This window comes from Pongo pygmaeus, chromosome 5, assembly GCF_028885625.2.
Source record: "Pongo pygmaeus isolate AG05252 chromosome 5, NHGRI_mPonPyg2-v2.0_pri, whole genome shotgun sequence".
In the NCBI taxonomy this organism is placed as follows: domain Eukaryota; kingdom Metazoa; phylum Chordata; class Mammalia; order Primates; family Hominidae; genus Pongo; species Pongo pygmaeus.
The window spans coordinates 10,270,801-10,294,646 of record NC_072378.2 but is presented as its reverse complement, the minus strand read 5'-3'; the positions used below and the strand labels follow the sequence as shown (position 1 = coordinate 10,294,646).

The window sequence follows — 23,846 nt, the reverse complement described above, 5'->3', positions numbered from 1 at the left end:
ACGGAGTTTTGCTCTTGTTGCCCAGGCTGGAGTGCAATGGTGCGATCTTGGCTCACCGCAACCTCCGCCTCCCGGGTACAAGCGATTCTCTTGCCTCAGTCTTCCCAGTAGCTGGGATTACAGGCATGCACCACCACGCCCGGCTAATTTTGAATTTTTAGTAGAGACAGGGTTTCTCCATGTTGGTCAGGCTGGTGTCGAACTCCTGACTTCAGGTGATCCATCCGCCTTGACCTTCCAAGGTGCTGGGATTAGAGGCGTGAGCCACCGCACCCAGCCATGACTTTCTTTTTTTTAAGCCACAAAACAGATCTCAATGTTTTCCTTATAAAGAATACTTTTGACCACAAATGTCACTCTTTGGGGTATGACAGCAGTAACTACTTTGAAAAACCACCAAATACACTAGAAAGATGGTGGAGCAAGAGCAAAGAAAAATTCCTTTGGTTCCAGAAAATCTCCTGAAAAAGAGGAAGGCTTATCAAGCCCTCAAAGCCATTCAGGCAAATCAGGCACTTTTGGCAAAGGAGGAGCAGAGGAAAGAAAAAGGGCTCAGGTTTAAGTGACTGGAATTTTTTCTACATGATTCCTGGTGGCAGAAACGTGACAAGGTGCATCTCAGACAACTAGAAGTAAAACTTCATGCCTTGGAATTACCAGATAAACATTCCTTGGCCTTTCTCTCTCCCTTCCTTCGTTCCTTTCTTCGTTCCTTCCTTCCTTCCTCCCTCCCTCCCTTCCTTCTTTTTTTTTGAGACAGAGTCTCACTCTGTTGCCCAGGCTGGAGTGCAGCGGCGTGATCTCGGCTCACTGCAACCTCCTCCTGGGTTCAAGCGATTCTCCTACCTCAGCCTCCCCAGTAGCTGGGATTACAGGCACGCACCACCACGCCTGGCTAATTTATGTATTTTTAGTAGAGATGGGGTTTCACCATGTTGGCCAGGCTGGTCTCAAACTCCTGACCTCAGGTGATCCTCCTACCTCGGCCTCCCAAAGTGCTGAAATTACAGGCTCCTTGGCCTTTGTTGTACTCATTGAAAGGATTAATGGTGTGAGTTACCTGTGCAGAGAACCATTGCAAGACTTCATCTGAAGAAAATTTTTAGTGGTGTCTTTGTAAAAGTCGCCCCCTAGAACCTAAAAATGCTGCATGTAGTGGAACCTTATGTGACCTGGGGATTTCCAAATGTGGTTTGTCCGGGATCTCATTTTGGTATGTCGACAAGCCACAGTCAAGAATAAGGCCATCCCTCTGACAGACAACACAGTGATCAAGGAGTACCTGGGGAAGTTTGGTGTCATTTGCTTGGAAGAGCTCATTCATGAAACTGCCTTCCCCGGGAAGTATTTCCAGGAGATCTCATGGTTCTTGCACCCTTTCCACCTCTCGGTGGCCTGTCACACTGCCAAGAATAGAATGGGCTTCCTCAGGGAGATGGGCTTACCTGGCTATCAGGGTGAATGCATCAATCAGCTTATCCACCAGCTGAACTAGAGCCAGAATATCTGAAATCACAGTGCAGGGGAAGCACGTGTTTTTGTTTTTTTGGGAATTATTATCAAGTATCTTCAGAGAAGATTATTTCCTGTTTTATCTTCAAAAATGGAAAGGAAAGTTCAAAGAAAAGACAGTAGGTTACGTTCATGGCAAGCACCTCTCATCGCAGTCCAGTTCCAAGGAAAAATTCCAGTGTTTTCTACACTGGCTGCCGCCTCGTCTGAAATCAGCACATGCCATGGAGGAAGGAGTCCTGCTTTGTGGCATTTTCTATCCTAGGGTTTAATTGTTGCTGAATGAGTAACTCAAGCATTTGTACAGGCTCCGTAACACTCCTGTAGCAATGGACAAAGCCCAGGGACATAATTGAATCCGGAGATTTCTGGGGCCTTGTTTTGAAAAGACTTGAAATGCATGTAGGAAGAAAGGCACAAAAATAAATGTTCAGTTGTCTCTGCTGTGGGAAAAAAAAATGCACACCAGGTTTGAGGGTTTTAGGATCTACCAATAAATCATTATCTTAAAGGTCAAAAGCCTTGATCTAAAAATCACTAGAAAAATGAGATCAATGAACCAGTAAAATGGACCAGATTCTTTCACTGTGAATATGAACTTTCAATGTCTCACTGAAACATGAGATATTTTCTGGCTCTGTCCCTTCATGTTCCAAAAGATATGAAGTCTTTAGCATGCAGAAAGTAACCTAAAAGCCTGAACCATTGAAGAATAGTCCTTGAAGTAGCCTCCTGCCTTAAATCACAGATCACAGCTATCAATGAAGGCTTTATTCTGCACTTGAGCCTTCACTGGTAGAATGTGTTATACTCTTGTAGGCACCCAATAGTCCCACAGATTTATATATATATATATATATATATATATATATATATATATATATATATATATATAAACATAGAAATTGACCCTTCTGGTCATAAAGCTTGAAACTTAATTTGTTTTATCTGAGTTCCTTTCTCAGGAAAGGATCCTCAGGCTCCTCGAAAAAAGTATCAAAGAACTGAAACTCACCAGATCACCACAATGAGATGCCAGACCCCTCATTTATCATGATTGCTACCTTGCCCCACCCTAGTTCTTGTTTTCTTACACATTGTAACATTTCTTCCCTCCTACACAGATCTCTAGTTTCAGTAGTTTTAGTTGGTCAAGGAAATGGATTTGAGACAGATCACCCATCTCCTTGGCTGCAACACCCAATTAAATCGTTTTTCCTGGGCAATACTATGGTCTCCACCATTGGCTCTCTCTGTGGCAAGCAACAGGGGTTTTGGAAACACAAAGAAGAAAACTTACCAAGTGTATTGTTATAGGACTGAGTACCATGGGAGAAATGGAAAAGATAGACATCATCCCTGGATGAATCAGAAATGACATGAATCACATCGCCAAGACCTGTTGGAGGAGTTTGGGATCATGACAGATGAACTACTCAGAGCCTTGGGAAACATAGATAGACGATGATGAGCCCAATTTCTCCACCTCTGGCAGAGGGCGATGGGGTTGTTACAACTTGTGTTGACAATGAGGAAAAGTCTCCCCTCCTCATCCGCCCCTCAGTGACGGGGTGAAATTATAGCACATTTAGTTGCTGTTTTAATTGGGGGCTTCTGTGTGGTGGAAGTATTGCAAACCGCCACAGCGTGTCTGTTTGCTGTGCCTTTTCCTTTTCTCTTTGCTTGTGCAAACTGTGCTGGGTTTTTTTGTTTTGTTTTGTTTTGTTTTGTTTAAGATGGAGTCTTTATCTGTCACCCAGGCTGGAGTGCAGTGGCTCGATCTCGGCTCGCTGCAACCTCCGCCTCCCAGGTTCAAGTGATTCTCCTGCCTTAGCCTCCCTAGTAGCTGAGATTACAGGCGCATGCCGCCACGCCCAGCTAATTTTTTGTATTTTAGTAGAGACAGGGTTTCACCGTGTTGCCCAGGCTGGTCGCAAACTCCTGGGCTCAGGCAATCCGCCGGCCTCGGCCTCCCAAAGTGCTGGGATTACAGGCATGAGCCACCGCACCCGGCCGCAAACTGTGCTCGTTTTAAAAGATTCCTCCCAATCCATAATCTCGTACATGAATATTCCAGCATCTATTGCTCTTTCCCTAGTTTGATTCTAGAACTAATGATCATGGTACCCCTCACGATGGCTATCTGTTTTACCATCTGTGTGTCCCATCTTTTCTAGCCAGTTTGCAGTTTCTACTGGTAGAAACTATATTTGAATTTAATTTTTGCTTGTTAGGTTTTCCTTTTGGGGCCTTTCCCATAGGATGAGTGAGTTAAAGAACTAATACATGCTTGATTTTTTCTATATGTCACCCTTGGGAATTCCATTTTCTTGATGATCTGAGACAGTCCCCACCTCCTCCCTTGAATGTTTTTTTGAGGCTCTTTTAAAACAAAACAGAACAAAGCTCATGTCCCAGTTTTTTTGTTTTGTTTTGTTTTGTTTTGTTTTGTTTTGAGACAGTCTTGCTCTGTCACCCAGGCTGGAGTGCAGTGGTGCCAACTCAGCTCACTGCAACCTCCGCCTCCTGGGTTTAAGCAATTCTTGTGCCTCAGCCTCCTGAGTAGCTGAGATTACAGGCATGTGCCACCACACTTGGCTAATTTTTTTTGTATTTTTGGTAAAAACAGGGTTTCACTATGTTGGCCAGGCTGGTCTCAAACTCCTGGCTTCAAGTGATCCTCCCTCCTTGGCGTCCCAAAGTGCTGGGATTACAGACGTGAGTCACTGTGCATAGCCAAGTCCCAGTCTTTGATTCAGAAAGCATGATCATGGTGTCTTATCATAGCAATTCTCCAATATACCAATTTTTATCAAAGGATTGATTGCTGAACAATTTCCAAGTGTGTTTTAACGGCCAATAGCTCTCCTCTTACAGGAGAGGCAAACACTGTGGTCCACACTGACCCTTGCTCTCCTAGTCAGCAAATTGTATTATCATCATCTAGAAAGGTGAGTACCATGATAATTAGTTTCTAACAAGAAAAGCCTGAGGTCGCCTCCCTTAAAAGAGTGTGCTACTGTGTTGGTTTCTGTTGATCAGCAGGACATGCATTTTCAGTTGTTCCCAGGAATGTTGTTTTTTTTGCTGATGTGGTTTAACTTATGATCAATGACTCTTATGTCTCAAGGATGCAGCCAGAGTCTGGGGTCTGGAGCTTTGGGTGACCCCACCTTAGGGTGAGGCCCCTACTATGCAACTGAAACTTTGACCTAATTTACACTGACCTTTGTATAAAGCAGAGGCTGCTGCTCACTGCACAAGAGAATGCAGGATAGGCCAAGAAAGCATTTCTTCTCGGTTCAAACATCTTGAATCCACCTGGCTGTGAAGGTAGACATGTGGATAGTTTTATACAATGGGTTTTAATCTTGTACAAACCAGAATCCTTTTGAGAGTGAAAAGAGATACTAAAAACAATTTTTTAAAAAATTAATTGACCTACAATAGGAGCAAGCTGGGACTATCCCAGGAAATATAACATTTGAAAGCTCGGAACCTTTTCTAAATAACAACTCACAGATGCATTTGCTCACAAAATTGTGCACAGAAGTCTGAGGTTTCATAGAGACCTCCTGAAACCAACTGAGGAATCCAACTGGACTGGAGAGAGGAACCACAGACAAAAAAATCCCCGAACTGAAAATTCTGTAATTTACTTTGTGCCAGAAATCTTGCTATCTGTAAACATTTTAGCCTAGGCAACATAAGCAAGACTCTGTCTCTACAAAAAAATAAAAACACTGGCCGCGTGTGGTGGTGTGCACCTGTAGTCCCAGCTACTGAGGAGGCTAAGGAAGAAGGATTGCTTGAGCCTGGAGGTTGAGGCTGCAGTGAGCCATGATAGTGCCTCTGTGCTCCAGCCTGAGTGACAATGCAAGACTCTGTCTCAAAACAACAACAAAAACTTTTGCTCATCCTTTCCACGACTCAGCATTTATTTATTTATTTATTTATTTATTTATTATTTATTTATTTATTGAGACACAGTCTCACTCTGTCGCCCAGGCTGGAGTGCAGTGATGTGGTCATAGCTCACTGCAGCGTGGAGTTGCTGGGTTCAAGCGATCCTCCTGCCTCACACTCTCAAGCTAATGTTTTTATTTATTTTTATTTTGTAGAGACAGGATTTCCCTATGCTATCTAGACTGGTCTTGAACTCCTGGGCTCAAGCGATCTTCCCACCTCCACCTCCCAAAGTGTTTGGATTACAGGCAGGAGCCACCGCACCTGGCCAACATACATTTATTGATCACCTGCTACTTAAGCATTTTTCTGGATCATGGAAAGAGAAAAATCATTAGAGTCCTTTCCGTTGCAGCACAATCCTTGTTTGAAAGGCGGATAATTGCAATGCTTCACTAGGAGTATTAGTAAAGTACTGCCATGGCTTAAGGAAGAACATCCTTCCTTAATTGAATTTCTGGATTCTCTTTTTGAGCCCATCTTATTTCTGGGGCTGGCAAAGGAGATGACACCTGAATTGAATTTTGAAAGTTTAGAGATATGGGCCCGGCGCGGTGGCTCACACCTCTAATCCCAGCACTTTGGGAGGCTGAGGTGGGCGGATCACCTGAAGTTGGGAGTTCGAGACCCCCCTGGCCAACATGGAGAAACCCCCTCTGTATTAAAAATACAAAATTAGCCAGGCATGGTGGTACATGCCTGTAATCCCACCTACTCAGGAGGCTGAGTCAGGAGAATTACTCGAACCTGGGAGACAGAGGTTGCGGTGAGCCGAGATTGCGCCATTGCACTCCAGCCTGGGCAACAAGAGCAAAACTCCATCTCAAAAAAAAGAAAAAAAAGAAAGAAAGAAAGTTTAGAGATACATTGCTAGTGACAGAAGACTGATAAAAATATCCAACGGGTGTGAAGCAACCAGTCCTTTGCATTTGTTCCAGATGCAGGAACGAGACTAAATCTCACAAGCTTGAAGACCAGTACCATTGCTAGGCAGCATAGGACAGGGGTTAAGAATGCAGCTTCTTCTTCTTTTTTTTTTTTTTTTTTTGAGACACAGTCTTGCTCTGTTGCCAGGCTGGAGTACAGTGGTGCGATCTTGGCTCACTGCAACCTCTGCCTCTCGGGTTCAAGCGATTCTCCTGCCTCACCTTCCCGAGTAGCTGGGACTACAGGTGCGTGCCACCATGCCCAGCTAATTTTTGTATTTTTAGTGGAGATGGGGTTTCACCATATTGGCCAGGATGGTCTCGATCTCTTGACCTCATGATCCACCCGCCTCTGCCTCCCAAAGTGCTGGGATTACAGGCGTGAGCCACCGTGCCCAGCCAGAAATGCAGCTTCTTAATCCAGTGACCAGGTGTAATGGTTAGTTTTATGTGTCAACTTGATGAGACCATAGTACCTAGCTATGTAATTAAACACCAGTTTAGATGTTGTTGTGAAGGTATTTTACAGATGTATTTAACATCTGCGTCAGTTGACTTTAAGTAAGGCAGATTTTCCTCCATACTCTGGGTTGGCCTCACCCACTCATTTGAAGAACTTAGGAGCAGAAACCCGGGAAAGAAGAACTTCTGAGCCTGGGCAACATAGCGAGACCCTGTCTCTACAAAAATTAAAAATGAAAAAATCACCCTGGTATGGTGGCATGCACCTGTAATCCCAGCTACTCCGGAGGCCGAGGCAGGAAGATTGCTTGAGCCCAGGAATTCAAGGCTACTGTGAGTTGTGATCACACCATTGTACTCCAGCCTGGGAGACACAGCAAGACCGAAGGAAGGAAGGAAGGAAGGAAGGAAGGAAGGAGAGAAGGAGAGAAGGAAAGAAAGAAAGAAGCTATAGGACTGTAGCATCAACTTCTGCCTGAATTTCTAGCTTGGTGAACTGCCCTACAAATTTCAGATTGTCAGCCTCTACAATAGCATGAGCAAATTTCTTAAAATACATCTTATCTATATCTATTTTCTATTGGCTCTGTTTCTCTGGAGAAACCTCTGCTACATCAGGGTTGGGGATTGTGTTTGGATCCTGGATCTCAATTCTGATTTCCATACTTCCTAGCTGCATGACTTTAGACAAATTACTTCATTTGCCAAAATATCAATCTCTTCACATGTAAAATTAGATAATAGTAATTCCCTTACAGGGTTGCTGAGAGGATCAAATGAGCTAATGCATTTAAAGTACTTAGCAAATTCCCTAGCCTGGGTTAAGACTTCAGAAATGTTAGCTCCCATTCTATTTTTGGTTAAACTTTTTTTTTGGCCTTATTTTCATTAATCAGAGGTATGGAGATAATACAAAATTGTGCATCCTGATAGCCTGAGTTGTTCTAGGGGGCAGAGTGTCATGTTTGTTTTTGGAAGTGCCTTTGACCCAGCATTTTCCATCCACCATATGAACAGCCACAAGATTGTTCTGCAGCTGCCACTTCACCAGCAAAGTGGGTCACCCCCAAGTGGGCTGAGGAAGTGATTCTGGGAAGCACAGTCTGGACACCGGGACTGGTCACTGGGGAGCAGCAGCTGTAGATAGATTGCTGCAGTGACCCACGGCTCTGGGGACACATTAGGATTCTGTTTGAACCCACACACTGTGTAACCCAGGAAGCAAGAAGTGGTGCCCCAAACAGCATTGGACTCAGAATACATTAAGGCTACTCACCATCGGCTGTCACTTGGCTGAAATGGACTGCTTTGCAGAGGTGCCCATCTAATACGTACTGTGTTGAGCCATTCAACACATATTGGTGGGTCATCTTGGTGCATTTGTTTGTGCATATGCTTGAAGTGTACAGAAGGGTCTGTATGGCATAAGTTCGCTGAGTGAAAAAGCCCAGTGTCCAGTCTATGATATCAAGTGCTGTGCCATTCCTGGTCATTAGAGAGATCTATGCCCATCGGGAAAATGGAGGGGTAGGCCCCACGTGTACGTTTATACAGAGTAGAGTGATTTGGTTGGAATGGAGCCTTCGTCAGAGTGGACAATTAGAGAGGCAGTTCAGTTCAGCGATGCCCCTGCATATGTGCCGGCTAATTAGCATGGCCCTGGAAGGGGTGGCTGGTTGTTTTTGACAGTGGTGATATTTGTTTAAGGTTGCTTGAGTGTACATCAGGGAGGCTGTTGTTACCTGGAAAGGGAACTAGTGAAACCACAGTTCTCAGTTTTGGGGGGATGGTTTTATATAACAGGGACTAACTTGGCAAAAATGGGAGGCCAAGTCTCTCTTCCCCAAATACATTTATTTATTTATTTACTTACTTATTTACTTATTTACTTTGAGATGGAGTCTTGCTGTCTCGCCCAGGCAGGAGTACAGTGGTGCAATCTTGGCTCACTGCAAACTCCGCCTCCCAGGTTCAAGAGATTCTCCTGCCATAGCCTCCCAAGTAGCTGGGTTTATAGGTGTGTGCCACCACACCTGGCTAATTTTTGTATTTTTTAGTAGAGACGGGGTTTCACCATGTTGGCCAGGCTGGTCTCCAACTCCTGACCTCAGGTGATTTGTCTGCCTCGGCCCCCCAAAGTATTGGGATTACAGGCATGAGCCGCTGCCCCTGGCCCTCAAATACTTTTAAAAGCACAAATGCCTAGTAAGTAAGTAAAATTATGATTAGTGGAAAATCCTTTTTTTTTTTTTTTGATACAGAAATTTGAAATAAGGTGACCAGGTATTTACCTTTTTTTTTTTTTTTTCTGGAGACAGAGTCTTCCTCTGTCACCCAGGCTGGAGTGCAATGGCATGATCTCAACTCACTGCAACCTCTGCCTCCTAGGTTCAAGTGATCATTTTGCCTCAGCCTCCCAAGTAACTGAGACTACAGGCATGTGCCACCACACCTGGCTAATTTTTGTATTTTTGTAGAGACAGGGTTTCATCATATTGGCCAGGCTGGTCTCAAACTCCTGACCTCAGGTGATCCTCCCGCCTCGGCCTCCCAAAGTGCTGGTATTACAGGCATGAGCCACTGCACCCAGCCTAGGTATTTACTTATATTCCAGCCCCCAACTCATTCTGGCCTAGAGCCTGGCCTGGTACTGCTCAGAATCTGATTGTGATTGAAGGGATCCACTCCAGTCTGTATGGGCCCAGGGCCACACATCCTCCTGGGTCAGACTGGACAAGCTTAAGATCAGTCTTGGGCTAGCTGGTGATTTTAGGCCTGTGCATCAAACACTTCAGCTCTCCTACTACTTGAACACACAGTAGGATTGCACTTCTCAGCTCCCTTGCAGTTGGAGAGGGCCATGTGGTCAGTTCTGGCCAATGAGACAGAATGGAGGTGACCTGAGTCGCTTCTGAGCTGGACAGCATAATTACCTCTGTGATACCCTCTGGGATTCACTTTTCCTCTGGAATAGCCACTGGCAAGTTTATGATGGTCACTTTTCCGTTGGCCTGTGTTCCTAAGTGGTTACAGTGAGAAGACTCCACCAGATGACCAGAAATGGACCTATGGTATGCTCAAAGAATAACTCATTTTCTGAACCATCCATGGAGATTTTGGGATTGTCCATTGTGCAGCATAACCCAATCTGTCCTGACTGATCGGGAAGCCTGATCATTGAATGATCATAGAATGTCATATAACCAGACTTTCTCGCATTTCTTAGTTGTATTTTGCATCCTGAAAGTTAGTCTCACATTCCCCTAAAAATGTTCAGTGGTCTTTTCACCTGGAGCTTCCTCAGAACAAAACAGATACAGACCCCTGATAGACCTCTTCATCTTCTTCTAGAAGTGACTATTTGAGAACTGGTTTGGAATTTGGCCAGGGTCTAGAAGTGAGAAGGCAAAGTAATTTTCCAGTTACCAGTTATCAGAACTTGAAGGGATCCTTGCAATTGATTGTCCAAAACTTTAATTTTACCAAGAAGAAAATCAAAACTCATAGAAACGAGGAGAGTAATTTAACCAAGGTCACAGCTTGCTAGTTGGTTATTAGTAGAGATGGGACCAGGACTCAGGGCCATTGGTTACATTTTATTTTCTGTGTAATGAAAGGACTATGTATAAAGGTCAAAAAGGAGTTTGCTGGCCTCATAGTCAGCTCTGCCCAATAGAACCACAATGCAAGCTATAAATGAGCTATTTTTTGGTAGCTACAGAGAAAAGTATAAAGAAAAAAAGTTAATTTTAATAATCTATTTTATTTAAACCAATATGTCAAAAATATTACCAAAGGGATGATTTTAAAAAAGAAAAAAATTTAAAAAGCCAAAAATAGTATTACATTTTAACATGTAATCAGTATAAGAATTGTTAATCAGATATGTCACTGTGTGGCACTAAGTCTTTCAAATCTGATTTGTATTTTTTTTTAATTTTTTTTTTGAGACAGAGTCTCAGTCTGTTGCCCTGGCTAGAGTGCAGGGCCACAATCTCAGCTCACTGCAACCTCCCCCTCCTGTGTTCAACCGAATCTCTTGCCTCAGCCTCCTGGGATTACAGGCATACACCACCATGCCCAGCTAATTTTTGTATTTTTAGTAGAGACGAGGTTTCGTCATGTGGGCCAGGCTGGTCTCAAACTCCTGACCTCAGGTGATCTGCCACCTTGGTCTCCCAAAGTGCTGGGATTACAGGTGTGATCCACTGCGCCCAGCCCTGATGTGTATTTTACACTTAAAGCATATCTCATTTGGACTAGCCACATTTCAAATGCTCAACAGCCACATGTGGCCAGTGCCTATCCTGTGGGACAGCACAGCTCTAAATTCTTGGAGGGCAGGGGGATTTCAACTCAGTTACTTTCGTTAAATACCTGACTTTGTGTCACACATGATGACATGTTTCTCATTATCTTCATGTGGATACCAGACACCATGATACTTGGCCCCTTGTCACTTCATAGGGATGTGAAGGCAATTAATGAGATCATGTCTGAATTCAGCAGAAGGTTCTGTCTAAATTCAAGGTGCTATTCTCTTTTATGCATCTGTGGGGAAGTCCCATTAGCACCCATGGGAACTATGCATGTTACTGTAATGGAAAAACAAACATTCCTCATCAGGCAAGGAAAAATACTAGGTTACTAACAGGGGTGCGCTCTTCCGTGTGGGTGGGGACTTTCTGCTGAGAGGTGACGGAGTTATAAAGTCTTGTTGTGCTATCACATGGGTGAAGAGCCAGATCTCGGCAGGCTACTGGGCAGGGGAGGTGGGAAAGGTAAACCAGTGTGCAGTGGAGGAGTGGGATGGTATAGACTATTGTGTTCAGACCTCACCTGTACCCACTGTCTCTTCTTGTGGCAGGGCAGGGCACTAAAGGAACAACAGGCAGAATGCTGCTTTTCTAGTGTTCAGAATGGCTAGTTCAGGTTTACTTTTCTGGTTCAGTTTCGACAAGCTCCTGTTAATCAAGCTGTGGGATGGAACTTCTGGGGACAGCAAAAGGTGCTATTTTCCCTCCGCAGGAACTCTCTTCGAATTGCAAAAAGTACAAGTTACCCCCACAGAATGGTGGCAATCATGCTTGTTACCTTCGTGCTTCAATCCTCTAGTGTATTTGGTAAGCACTTTAGAAGCCTTTAAAATAGTACTCTAAGGCCAGGTTACATGGTGTGCCTGTAGTCCCAGCTACTAGGGAGGCTGAGGTGGGAGGATCACTTAAGCTCAGGAGTTTGAGGCTGCAGTGAGCTATATTATACCTGTGAATAGTCAACACACTGAAGCCTGGGCAACACAGGAAGATTCTCTCTCCACAAAAATTAAATTAAATTAAGTTATTTTAAAGAGTGCACTAAGCCGTGGGTGGGCGTGGCTTGCCTTTTCAAGTTAGGCTCTATCTTTATATAAATGAATTGAGCCACGCCTCAACACCCCACTATCCCCAATCAGCTTTTCAGAGTTATCACATACACGTGCACGTGCACGCGCACACACACACACACACACAGACATTCTTTTTAGCCTTGGAGCACAGGTAAGGCTGGGGAAGAAAGATTTAGGGAAGTCTAATTGTGTATGATTTTTGCTCCTAATAGCTACTTTTAATTTAACACCTATTCTCTGCCAGACACTTTGCATGTACTATTTCTCCTCCATATAACTGCCCTTAAAGGATATTATTATCTCTATTTTACAGATGAAAAAAACTGAGCTCCAGAGAACTTAAGTAACTTGTACAAGGAGATAAGAAAATAATAATCTGAAACTTGGAAATAAGCAAAAGAAGAATGACTGCCAGCATATCTTTTTAGTATCATCAGAAGCTCTACCTAACAGGCCATCCTACTTCCAAGGATTATTTAAATCTCTAGGGAGAGTACCTTTGATTAATTATTTCTTATGATTAGGGCCTATACTCTGTGAAACTACAGAGTCCAAGTTTTAACTTTGTAGATTATTAAATTATCAATTACATTTCTCCCATAGAGATGCAAATTATTTCTTTCTAGTATAAAAGATAATCCCAAAGGTCATAATTGTATTGACCAGTAAGACATTACCCAGTTTTATATCTAACAAGCTCATTTCAACTTTTTTTTTCTGATAGGATAAATAAATACCGATTTTCCCCTCACTCCCTCCCTCCCTCACTTCCTTCCTTTTTTTTTTTTTTTTTCCCGGAGTCTCGCTCTATCTCCCAGGCTGGAATGCAATGGCGTGATCACGGCTCACTGTAGCCTCAATCTCCAGGCTCAAGTGATCCTCCTGCCTCAGCCTCTGTAGGTAACTGGGACCACAGGCACATGCTACAATGCTCATGCCACCACGCACAACTAATGGAAAAAAAATTTATAGAGAGGGGCCTTCCTATGTTGTCTAGCCTGGTCTCAAACTCCTGGGCTCAAAAGTGATTGTCCCACCTTGGCCTCCCAAAGTGCTGGGATTACAGGTGTGAGCCACTATGCCCAGCCAGTAAATGCCCATTTTCTTTTCTTTTCTTTTTTTTCTTTTTTTGGAGACAGAGTCTAGCTGTATAGCCCAGGCTGGAGTGCAATGGTGTGATCTCAGCTTACTGCAACCTCTGCCTCCCGGGTTCAAGTGATTCTCCTGCTTCAGCCTCCGGAGTAGCTGGGATTACAGGCTCCCGCCACCAGGCCTGGCGAATTTTTGTATTTTTAGTAGAGATGGGGCTTCACTGTGTTGGCCAGGCTGATCTCAAACTCCTGACCTCGTGACCCGCCTGTCTTGGCCTCCCAAAGTGCTGGGATTACAAGTGTGAGCCACTGTGCCCCGCTGGCCCATTTTCAAATGCTATTAGAATCACCTTTGCCATCTTATTTGTTCCCTCATTAATTAGTTAAACAAATATTTTACATGTGCTCATTATATGTTCATATAAGGGTGAACGTAAAGAATTATGAAGGGTTGAAGGTTTTACCCTACTTGTAAGTTAACAAGTTAGCCTGTCATGGTTTAATGGATGCTGGCAGAAGACATGAAACTCCTGGGTCAGAGACAAAGGACTTTATAATGAATGGTACAGCAAGCAGCATGAGCACCAGTGTATTTGTGCCAGTTCCCCTTTCCTCTGCAAGTCCCATAAGGGTGGTGTGGATAGACCTAAGTAGATGCCTATGCATTCAGTGTGTCACATTATACTAAACTTAAGGAACTTGAATCTTTTAAAATGTTTACTAAGCCTGATTCCCCTTTTCTCCAGAGTGAGACACTATCTCTGCCTTCCAAAGCTATTTGTTTTGTAAACATCCTTGTAAGGGCAGCTTGGAACGAAGTACCTTGCTTGTAAGATATATAGAAACTTAAGAGACCCATGGAGAATTGTCTCCCAACAACCAATTTTAAAAAATTATACCCTGGCCAGGGTGTAACAGCCTGTAAATGACCACGCCTGGATACTTCCTGGCTGCAATGTCTGGGCTGTTTCCACCGTACTGAGAAAACCCAAGTCCCACTGCATGTGACCAACAAAAGAATCCCCCACTACTATTAGCTCTTTGTATTTTTTCCAACCTAGGGTGGAAGTGGCCTTGGTTTGAAAAAGATGCATCAAAGCACAAAAAAAATGGTAATTAATCAGTTTTATTTCCAAAGCCATACATGTCTTGAGATGCTTAAAATACTTATTGTGATAAAATTTTAATAGAACCCTAAAACTACAAAAACTTTAAGGCAATTAAAACACTAGTCTGTGAGCAATTTAAGAGCAGGGACCACGTTTTATTTGTTTTTTTAATCGTTGGAACCTAACACAGTGTCTGGTACCTAGTAGGTGTTCGCCAAAATTTTTGTCGAATTAGTGAATAAATAAATTAAGAGGGAGGAACACTCCTGTTTACCTCTTTCTTATCCAGTTTCTCTTTGGTCCTTTCCTCTTCTAGAAAACAAAGCAGATATCTGTTGAACTCATTTATGCCCTTTGCTTCAGCTGCTTGTTCCAATAACTTATTCCATATGTTTATTTCCTTTAGTGTGAAAAGATTTGGCTCAAGTTTTCTTTTTTATTTATAGTTTCTTGAGTTTTCAGTCCTGTCCCTGCTCGCCTGTTCCCTTTCCCATACACACACACCCGGGAGTGTGAAGAAGCAAGTGCCGACAGCTACAACCACGATTCACAGGTTCTTGAAAGGGTTGCTGTTGTTTCTGGACAGTCATCCTGGGCTGCTGTCCCCAGGCCAGCGAGGCCGACTGCTTAGCCTGCAGCCTGGGCCGCACTCCTGAGACACTCTGCCCCCATCCGAATGGCCACATGCCCTTTTGCTCCTCAGGTGAGTGCAGCCCATATGGTGATAGAGCGAAATGGGGACAGACCCACTGAGCTCCCACAGGGGCCTAGAAGTACTTGACAAAAGGCCGAGCTTGGAAGGGCACGGTGAGTCAACCTACTGGCCCAGAGGAAAACCAGAGATTAGAGATCTACGCTTAATTAATAGGCGGTGAGGAAGCCATTTCCAGACTCGCCCTGTACTTTCAGAAGCAAATTATGAATTATTGCCTAGAGAGATAGGCTTTAGAGTGTCAAGTCCATTTTTGTGTCAATTGAGGAGCCTAAACAAATGTTGAATGGCACTTTCTCTTTTTCTTTATTTCCTTTTTTTTTTTTTTTTTTTTTGAGACAGGATCTCATTCTGTTGTCCAGGCTGGAGTCCAGCGATGCAATCATGGCTCAATGCAACCTTGAACTCCCAGGCTCAAGCCATCCTCCCTCCTCAGCCTCCCGAGTAGTTGGGACTATAGGCATGCACCATCACAACTGGCTAATTTTTAAATATTTTGTAGAGAGGGGGCTCCCTATGTTGCGTAGGCTAGACTCGAACTCCTAGCCTCAAGCAATCCTCCCGCCTCGGCCTGGGATTACACGCATGAGCCACTGTGCCCAGCCTAATGACACATTTTCTGATTGGACATTAGAATGCCCAAGGGTCGAGCCTAGCCGTGTGCTCCTTCTGGGTGGTTTAAGGGAGGCAGATGCTCTGTGGCTTCAGGGATGTGTAGCACACCTAAGAGCCACAGAGTCACCCTTCCCTAGTACCCTATGAGGCCACATGTAAAGTGCCTCAGTCTGGGGTCATCTTGCTTTCTCTATTTTTTTTTTTTTTTTTTAAATCCCCATTTAGCTCCAAGCAAGAGAAGGAACTGGCCCTTCTTTTGCTTGTGCAAGGGTGGATAATGACTTGCATATTCCAGGAGAGTGGTGAGGCTCACCACCTTGATAGCTACATTTTGTCTGGGCTTCCCAAAGGAGGGAGGACGAGGAACAGGTTTTTGGCAGGTTTTGTTCCAGTTAGGGCTGGGCAGCAGCGAAATAGGCTGCCTGTCAAGCCCTGAGTTGTCCAAACTGCAGAAGGAATTCTGCTTGATATAGGAGGCTGGAATAGATTATGTCTAAAGTCTTTTCTAAAAGCACGGCTGAAGGTTTCCCCACATTCAGCTTTCTTACAGGAGGGCAGTATGGTGTGTTGATCAAAAGCAGAGGCTGAAGCCAATCAGTCTAGATTTCAACTCTGCTACTTATAGCCTGTGCTGTGTAGCCTTAGGCAAAAGTCTGTGCCTTCGTTTTTTCATCTGTAAAATAGGCACAATGACAGCAGAATCTATTTCATGAGAGCTATGCTGCCTCATCTCATGGAGCTGGTGTAAAAAATAAGTGGATTAGGCTAGGCACTGTGGCTCATGCCTGTAATCCCTGCACTTTGGGAGGCTGAGGTGGTTGGATGACTTCAGCTTAAGAATTCAAGACTAGCCTGGGCAACATAGTGAAACCCCATCTGTACTAACAGTACACAAAATTAGGCTGGTGTGGTGGCGTGCGCCTGTAATCCCAGCTACTCAGGAGGCTGAGGTGAGAGGATGCTTGAGTCTGGGAGGTGGAGGTTGCAGTAAACTGAGATCGTGCCACTGCACTCCAGCCTGGGTGACAGAATGAGACCTTGTCTCCCCCACCCCCCCCAAAAAAAAGAAGAAAAAAAGAAATAAGAGAGTTAATACACAGAGTGTGTAGAACGATACCTGGCCCAGAGTCTGAGATTGATAAAGAATCACTGTTATTAACTGTTTAAAACAAACGGGAGCTGGGCACGGTGGCTCACACCTGTAATCCCAATACTTTGGGAGGCCGAGGAGGGTGGATCACCTGAGGTCAGGAGCTTGAGACCAGCCTGGCCGGCATGGTGGCCTGTTTCTACTAAAAATACAAAAACTGGCCAGGTGTGGTGGCAGGCCCCTGTAATCCCAGCTACTTGGGAGGCTGAGACAGGAGAATCACTTGAACCCGGGAAGCAGAGGTTGCAGGGAGCCGAGATTGTGCCATTACACTCCAGCCTGGGCGACAAGAGTGAAACTCCGTCTCAACAACAACAAATGAACAAACAAAAAGGTTCTGAGTTCCCATCTTCCTTGTGATAAGTGGTGGGGTGCTTTCTGTCTTTTCTCCTCATAACACATCCCCCTAGATTCATGGGAACTGAGCAGGGCAGCTGGGCAGAGGAGGGAGAAACAGAGACGTGATGTGACAGCTGGAAGGTGGGAAAGAATCAGCTCTATCCTCCTACACAGTGCAAGTCACAGCTGCAACCATCCTTGTTTGCAGTGGCAAAGGAGGAAGAGGCAGTGAAATGGCAAATAGGCAAGGCCACCATCAGTCACTGTCATCATTGTCACCATCGTCTTGCAGATCAGCCACAATACTGCCTGCATAGAACAGGTACTCAAGAAATGCTATTCTCTCCCCTGGGCTGATAACTCCCCGACCTCCACTTTTCAGTCGGCTTCCCTTTTACTTATTCTGGGACTGCTGTTCCAAAAGCTCTCCAATGCCCTCACTCTACTCTTGGCCTCGCTCTTAACAGGTTTTATCACCTCCCTATGTACAGAGGCCATAGATAGAGACCACTGGGAGAACCACTCAATGTCCCTACTTTCTTTTTCTTTTCTTTTCTTTTTTTTTTTTTTTTTTGAGCCTCGCTCTGTTGCCCAGGCTGGAGTACAGTGGTGTGATCTCAGCTCACTGCAACCTCCACCTCCTGAGTTCAAGCGGTTCTCCTGTCTCAGCCTCCCAGGTAGCTGGGATTACAGGCATATGCCACCATGCCCAACTAATTTTTGTATTTTTAGTAAAGACAAAAAATTAGGCTGGTGTGGTGGCGTGCGCCTGTAATCTCAGCTACTCAGGAGGCTGAGGTAAGAGGATGCTTGAGTCTGGGAGGTGGAGGTTGCAGTAAACTGAGATCGTGCCACTGCACTCCAGCCTGGGTGACAGAATGAGACCTTGTCTCCACCCCCCCCAAAAAAAAGAAGAAAAAAAGAAATAAGAGAGTTAATACACAGAGTGTGTAGAACGATATCTGGCCCAGGGTCTGAGATTGATAAAGAATCACTATTATTAACTGTTTAAAACAAACGGGAGCTGGGCACGGTGGCTCACGCCTGTAATCCCAATACTTTGGGAGGCCGAGGAGGGTGGATCACCATGTTGGCCAGGCTGGTCTTGAACTCCTGGCCTCAGGTGATCCGCCTGCCTTAGTCTCCCAAAGTGCTGGGATTACAGGTGTGAGCCACCTCGCCCGGCCAGTGTCCCTACTTTCAAACCTGGTTTTCCCATGCTGTAACTCGTTAATCCATGTGTCTGAGAAAATAGCAGGTCCCCTCCTCTCTGAGGCTAAGCTCTTTGCTACCTGGGCACGGCACGTGAATCCCTTCTGTTTCATTTGCCACTGTCACTCCCTCCTATGCTAACTGTGAGAGCCCTCTTTTCTGAATATTCTATTGTTTCCTCTCCTGTAGCTCCCTCCTTGGAGCTGACAAACATGTCCATTTCTCCTTAAACCTAAAATCATCTACATCCCCGTACTGTCCTATCTCAAGATGCTACTCTGTCTCCTTTCTATGTTGGGAAATTTCTTGAGCAAGGAAGTCCTTTCTCTTTTCGTCCTTGGGTGATTTAATGCACTTATGTGGTTTGACCAACATTTAGATCTCCAGTTGTGACCTCTGCCTGTCATCTGCTCCTGAGGTTCCATGGGCGTTTCCAGTGTGATGCATCCCAAACCAAGCACATCATGTTCCTCCCTGAACCAGGTGATCTTCCGCCTGCCCCCTCTTCCATTTGGAATAGTGCCGTCACCACCTGTGCAGTCTCTCCGACCAGAAACCTCAGTGTCATCCTGATTCATCCCCTCCCTCAGCCTCCACACTGAATGAGTCACAGAGAGATTTTACTGGAAGACAATTCCCAGCACGTGCTTACTGAGTCCTCTCAGACTTATTTCTCAAATCTGACTTCCTACCCTTTACTCCATTGCCCTTCTCTGTTCAGCTCCTCACCTTTCCCTTGAGCTACTGCACCAGTCCAGGCACTCTCTCCCTTCCACCAACCTCTCCTCTTGTGTGGGCCTCAATGTGTCCTGCCAAAATACGCACATTGACATCCTAACCCCCAAGGTGATGGTGTTAGGAGATGGGGCCCTTGGGAGGTGATTAGGTCAGAAGGGCAGAGCCCTCATGAATGCCATCAGTGCCTTTTTAGAAGAGTCCTCAGGAAGCTGCCTTGCCCCTTCCACCATGTGAGGGCACAATGAGAAGGCACTGTCTATGACAACCAAGCAGTGTGTCCTCAACAGACACCAAATCTTTTTTTTTTTTTCTTGAGACAGAGTCTTGCTTGGTCACCCAGGCTGAAGTGCAATGGTGCTGTCTTGGCTCACTGCAACCTCCGCCTCCCAGGTTCAAGTGATTCTCCCACCTCAGCTTCCCAAGTAACTGGGATTATAGGCGCCCGCTACCAGGCCCGTGTAATTTTTGTATTTTTTTGTGGAGATGGGATTTCACCATGTTGTCCAGGCTGGTCTAGAACTCCTGACCTCAAGTAATTCATGCGCCTCGGCCTCCCAAAATGCTGGGATTACAGGCGTGAGCCACCGTGCCTGGCCACCAATCTATTGGTGCCTTGATCTTGAACAGCCCAGTCTCCAGAACTAAATTTATGTTGTTTATAAGCTACTTAGCTTATAGTAGAGTTGACTCTTGAATGACATGGGTTTGAACTGCCTGGGTCCACCGATATGTAGATTCTTTTCAATAAATTTACTGAAAAAGTTTTTAGAGATTTACAATAATTTGAAAAAACTTGCAAACTGCTGTAGCCTGTACGGCAAATATAGGCAAAAAAAAAAATACTGAAAAAATTAAGAAAAAGCTATGTCATGAATGCATCTATATAGATACTGGTCTATTTATTTGTTAATCAACTTTATGTTATGGGTAAGGTGACGTGGTTTGGATCTGTGTTCCCACCCAAATCTCATGTTCAATTGGAATCCCCAGTGTTGGAGGTGGGGCCTGGTGGGAGGTGATTTCATCATGGGGATGGTTTCTAATGCTTTAGCACCATACCCCCAGTACTGTTCTCATGATAGGGTTCTCATGAGATCTGATTGTGTGAAAGCATGTGGCACCTTCACCCTCTCTCTCTTCCTCCTGCCTTGGCCACGTGACATGTTAGCTCCCTCTTCACCTTCCACCATGACTGTAAGTTTCCTGAGGTCCCCCTAGAAGCCAACAGATGCTGCCATGCTTTGCTCTGTCGCCCAGGCTGGAGTACAGTGGCGCGATCTTGGCTCACTGCAACCTCTGCCTCCTGGGTTCGAGCGATTCTCCTGAGTAGATGGGATTACAGGCATGCACAACCACGCTCAGCTAATTTTTGTATTTTTAGTAGAGACAGGGTTTCACCATGTTGGTCAGGCTGGTCTCGAACTCCTGACCTCATGATCCGCCCACCTTGCCCTCCCAAAATGCTGGGATTACAGGTGTGAGCCAATGCACCCGGCCAACCTCTTTTCTTTATAGGTATTTCTTTATAGCAATGCCAGAACGTACTAATACGTAAGGCTTCTGGTCAACAGTAGGCTATTAGTAGTTAAGCTTTTGGAGAGTCAAAAGTTATACATGGATTTTCTACTGCACAGGGGTTGGCACTCCAAACACCCCCATATGGTTCAAGGCTCAACTGTATTTTCTTATAGCAGCCCAAACAGGCTAAGAAAAGTCTATTCTCTAATCTGTTGATGATGTTATTTATTTAAGTGGAAATTCTTAAAATCTTCGTGGGTTTTCTGAAGCCCTACAAAGTCAAGTCCACACTCCTTAAATCCTGAATATGGCACATAAGGTTATTATATTTTCCCCCACAGACTCACCCTCCCAGACCTCTGCAGCTTTGCTGGTGGGGTTCAGGCACGGGTACCCCACACTCCAGGCAAGTTGTACTTCCGGTCCTTTCCCATGTAGTCACCCCTCACCATTCCAGGCTTTTCATCCCTGCCCAAGGTCCTCCTAACTCTCTTCCTGACACATTAATTTTATTTAATTTCATGAAAAAAATGGGTGTTTATTTGAAATTGCATATTATTTTGTATGATCTATTTTTCTGTTACACAAATGCTGTAATTTAAACAAAACAGTAAGGCCAGATGCAGTCACTTGCACCTATAATCCCAGCTATTTGGGAGGCCGAGGCAGGAGAGTTGCTTGAGCTCAGGAATTGAAGGCTGCAGAGCAATATGATCGTGCTACTTGCACTCCAGCCTGGGAGACAGAGTGAGACCCTGTCTCAAAAAAAACCCCACACATATGCACAAAAAATAAGACTAGTTAAGAGTGATAATTGGAGCATTTTAGTTGCAATAATTAAATAATGTGTGAGAAAAATGTAACAAAAATTTTTATATCCTCTTCTACAGCATTTTAGTTTAACACTTAAAACTCTTTCATTGGTTATTGATTTTTTCAGCTTTATTGAGGTAGAACTGACAAAGTTGTATAAATTTAACATATATAATGTGATGATTTGATATATGTGTGCATTGTGAAATGATCATACAATCAAGTGAGTTTTTAATTTCTATCACCTCACCTAGTTATCATTTTTTTGTGTGTGGTGAGAACACTTGAAATTTACTCTCTCAGCAAATCTTTCTTTCTTTCTCTCTTCCCTCCCTCCCTTCCTCTCTCCTTCCCTCCCTCCCTTCCATCCTTCCTTCCTTCCTTTCTTTTCTTTTTTTTTTTTTTTTTTCTTCAAGGGCTCACTCTGTTGCCCAGGCTGGAGTGCAGTGGCACAATCATAGCTCACTGCAGCTTCCAGCTCTTGGGTTCAAGGGGTCCTCCCACCTTGGCCTCCCAAAGTGCTGGTATTATAGGTGTGAGCCATGATGCCCAGCCAGCAAATTTCAAGTATACAGTACAGAATTATTAACTCTAGTCAACAGCCATGCATTAGGTCTCCAGAATTTATTCATCTTTCTTTTCATAGATGGGATCTCACTGGGTTGCCCAGGCTGGACTCCAACTCCTGACCTCAAGGGATCCTTCTGCCTCAGCTTCCTGAGTAGCTGCGACTACAGGCAGGTACCACTGTGCGCAGCTTGAATTTATTTATCTTATCACTGAAACTTTGTCCCCTTTGACCAGCATCTCCCATTTCCTCCACCCTCAGCCCCTGGTAATCATCATTCTTCTCTCTGCTTCTATGAGTTTGACTTTTTTAGATTCCACATGTAAGTGAGATCATGCAGGCATCTGTCTCTGTGTCCCTGGCTTATTTCACTGGGCATAATGTCCTCTCGGTTTGTCCAGGTTGTTGTGTCTCCTGACAGATTCTTATTCATTCTTCAGAACTCAGCCAAGTCTTGCTTCGGTGCGGCTTTCCCTAGCTCCCCTGGACTGCTTGCTCTCCTCTGTGCGCTCACCAGGTCTTCCTTCAATCCTCGACTCCAGCGCTTTCCAGACACTTAATCCAAGCTGCTAGATGTGTGAGCAGGTACAGGGTGGAACCAGGTTGGTGCAACAAATTGATGGGCATTACTGATGAACCTGGGGTGAGAGTTCTGTGTGTACATTTGCAGAAAGATGTTGGTGTTTGGGAGAGGATTTCTCCTGCTCAGGCTAATGTCTGAATGGCGATTTCCCACTTGATTAGCATGAGCTCTAGCTAGATAGGTGTAGGCCACGTGGGTCAATGCCATCTCTTTTGAAAATCGTGACAGATTATACTAGGTCTAAGTGAAATTGTTATCAATAGTGAGGACTTTAGTGATTATTGCAGTGATATCCTCAAATTTCTGCTTTTTTTTTTTTTTTCCACAGAGTGTCACTCTGTCACCCAGGCTGGAGTGCAGTGGCACAATCTCTGCTTACTGCAACCTCTGCCTCCCAGGTTCAAGCGATTCTTCTGCCTCAGCCTCCCAAGTAGCTGGGACCACAGACATTGTGGGAGGCTTGAGGCCCATGACATCAATTTAGGTGTCCGGAGAAGACAGGAGGCAGGGGAATGGGTCGGGGGAAGGTGTGGGGCCCTGCTAGTCTTGAATGTCCCCTCCAAACCTCATGTTGAAACTTAACTCCCAATGTGGCAGTATTGAAACGTGGGGCCTTTTGGAGGTGATTAGGTCTTGAGGGCTCTGCCTCCATCAACGGATTAATCCATTCATGGATTCATGGATTAACGAGTCAATGGACTGATGGGTTATTATGGGAGTGGAACTGGTGGCTTTGTAAGAAGAGGAAGAGAGTCCTGAGCTGGCCTACTCAGCTCCTCTGATGTGACACCCTGCACCACCTCAGGACTCTGCAGAATCCTCACCAGCAGGAGGCTCTCATTAAACGTGGCCCCTCAGCCTTGGAATTCTCAGCCTCCAGAACTGTACAAAATAAATACCTTTTCTTTTTAAATCATTCAGTTTCAAGTATTCTGTTATAAAGAACAGAAAATAAACTATTACAGAATCATGGTGTGGAGATAAAAAATAATAATAACAAAAAGAAAATGGACTAAGACAGACTCCACTGGAGAAGCAGTAGTTTTTAATTGCTATTAACATAGGTCAGGTGTGGTGGCTCATGCCTGTAATCCCAGGAATTTAGGAGGCTGAAGTGGAAGGATTGCTTGAGGTCAGGAGTTCAAG

At 44.7% G+C, this 23,846-nt stretch overlaps 1 pseudogene; it reads left to right on the top strand.

Moving 5' to 3' along the window:
• The first annotated feature begins 410 nt into the window (after nt 1-410).
• LOC129037854 (large ribosomal subunit protein uL30-like 1) lies at nt 411-1,495 on the top strand (annotated as a pseudogene).
• Nucleotides 1,496-23,846: the final 22,351 nt, after the last annotated feature.